Source organism: Tiliqua scincoides, chromosome 4 (assembly GCF_035046505.1).
Source record: "Tiliqua scincoides isolate rTilSci1 chromosome 4, rTilSci1.hap2, whole genome shotgun sequence".
Lineage (NCBI taxonomy): Eukaryota > Metazoa > Chordata > Lepidosauria > Squamata > Scincidae > Tiliqua > Tiliqua scincoides.
The window spans coordinates 130,117,237-130,119,639 of record NC_089824.1 but is presented as its reverse complement, the minus strand read 5'-3'; the positions used below and the strand labels follow the sequence as shown (position 1 = coordinate 130,119,639).

At 43.3% G+C, this 2,403-nt stretch overlaps 1 pseudogene; it reads left to right on the top strand.

Moving 5' to 3' along the window:
• Positions 1-255: 255 nt before the first annotated feature.
• Positions 256-432, top strand: LOC136650624 (U2 spliceosomal RNA; annotated as a pseudogene).
• Positions 433-2,403: the final 1,971 nt, after the last annotated feature.

The window sequence follows — 2,403 nt, the reverse complement described above, 5'->3', positions numbered from 1 at the left end:
GTGTTATCAGTGTCAGGAGGCAACTGAGTACTGGCTCTACTCTCTCACCCGGGAGCTACTGTTGGCTGATACACTGAACTTAATTCTACAGAACTCTGAATCTGAAATTGCAATCCAAACACCTGTGGAGTCTAGCAAGCCTTTTTAATGTGGTTCCTTGATTCTGATTACACCTGGGCAGCCCAATCCTAACTAAATTCTTCCACAGTGATGCATCTAAAGAATTTTGGCTACTGGAGTTCTCGGCTCCTTTGTCCCACTTCTCAGCCTATCAGCTAAGATCAAGTGTAGTATCTATTCTTCTGATGTCAGAACTACACAAGTTCCCTAATATGTTCTTTTAAGGACAATCTTGAACTGACCTCATTGCTTCTCCTAGATCAAGCCTAAGTATCTGCTTCCATCAGTTCTGAGGTGGTGCCCTGTCCCCACTCTGGCAGTATCAGCAGACCTAGGCAAGATCCTTAAATGTCCTTTTAAGGAAAATCCTGAGCTGACCTCTCTTCATAAGCAATGACTAGGACCTTCTTCAATGGACGACAAGCCCCCACCACCTGTGCACCAGAGGCTTTCTCCAGAAGAAGAGAAGCAACTAATGGACACTATACACATACTGAGGAACCTTGAGTGCCACAGAAGATGGCCAAAGGGGACATTTGTGCCCTTGCCCTGGGATAAGACCCAGCAGCACAACGGGTCAATTCAGAACAGCTCTATAGCTGGCACAAATCTGCATTGATCCATATCGGTGGATCAGGCTGAGGAAGGGGGATAGGATATGGCTCATGCTGGCACTGCCGATTCCACCTCATCCTGAACCCAATTGGCCCACCCCATTCCTGTCACCACCCTCCCTCCATCTCGTTCCAAATGCATACAAAACCAGTAAGGCCGAAAACGTTCTAGGGTTGATGTTCTAGGTAAGTCTTGTTAGCTATGAAAGTGTAGAAAGTATTTTATGATGTGCATAGTCAATATTTACATGGTAACATGATGCTGTGAAAGATATGGTTAGCCATATAGCTACTTTTCTCCACATTGGGGTGGGTTCCTTAGAAGATTCCTTTGCTATGTATATATTGAAGGGGAAAATCAACTTCAGATGCAGGCTCTCTCACCGTCACACATAGGCACGGGTGCTGTTTCCTAATTAGCATGCCTTGTCTATACTGATTGGTGGTGGCTCAGTATTTCAGACAGTGATCTTTCACAGGCCTTCCTGGAGATGCCAGGGAAGGAACCTGAGACCTTCTGTGTGCAGCATGTGCTCCACCAATCTCTCTCTCTCAGCAGTCACAACCCCCCTTCCTCTCTGCAGTCCTATGTCACTGAGGAACGTGTATGAATTAAGCAGTCCCATGGATAGGGCCACTTATGAGATTTTCTCACCAAACAGCATGTCCACATTCCTCTTCCAACCATCCCAAACCTAACTACAAGCTGGAAAGAGAACAGGCCGAGAACCACTTGAACATAAGAACATAAGAACATAAGAACAGCCCCACTGGATCAGGCCATAGGCCCATCTAGTCCAGCTTCCTGTATCTCACAGCGGCCCACCAAATGCCCCAGGGAGCGCACCAGTCTTCACTTGGGAGACTGAAGACCCACCTCCAATCATATGACATGGGTGAATTCTTCATAGCAGCAAAGCTGCAAAACAATAAAGGAGAATAAAAATGTGTCTGTTTATTAAATTAGTATGTTGTTAAATGCATGCGCGCACACACAATCCTACATCGTAAGTGCTAAATGGTATGAATCCAGTATATGGTAAATGAAGACTTTCAAACTTTGGAACAATGAAGTTGAAATGAAAGAGATTAGATTGCTCACCTCTGCCTTTAAAAACAGAAGAGATGGTTTTTGAATGAGCTGCAGCCTCCGGTGGAAAAATAACTGGGTAATTAGGTAGTGAGTGGATAACATCTTTTGCTTCTTAAAATGTTACAGGTCATTAAAATTGACAAATCACCAGGTTCCAAGTATACGTATCAGAGCTAAAGGAAGGTAGAGAGGATAGATTTGCTGATAGCTTCCTGTTGATTCTCCAGCCTCCCCTTCCTCCACAAAAAAGAAAGAAAGAAAGCATGCAGTAAAATATTTTTATGAAATAAAAATGTCTGGGCACTTAGCATTCATTGGAAAGCTGTTCAAGACCAAGAAAGTCCAGAAATTATCCATGTGGTCAATTGAAGACACATTAATGTATCCTGTTTCTTGGCAAGATAAAGCATTAGATGGCTAATGGATGATTTCTCATCCCTGATTGTAATTACATCTGCTTTGCCACACGGCTGAAAACAAAAATAATTTGCACATACAAAATACTCCAAAGAAATCTGTCTCAATTTTAAAAGGGAAAGTTGCCAATTATTGGCTGATTGTCAGTTTTCAGCCATT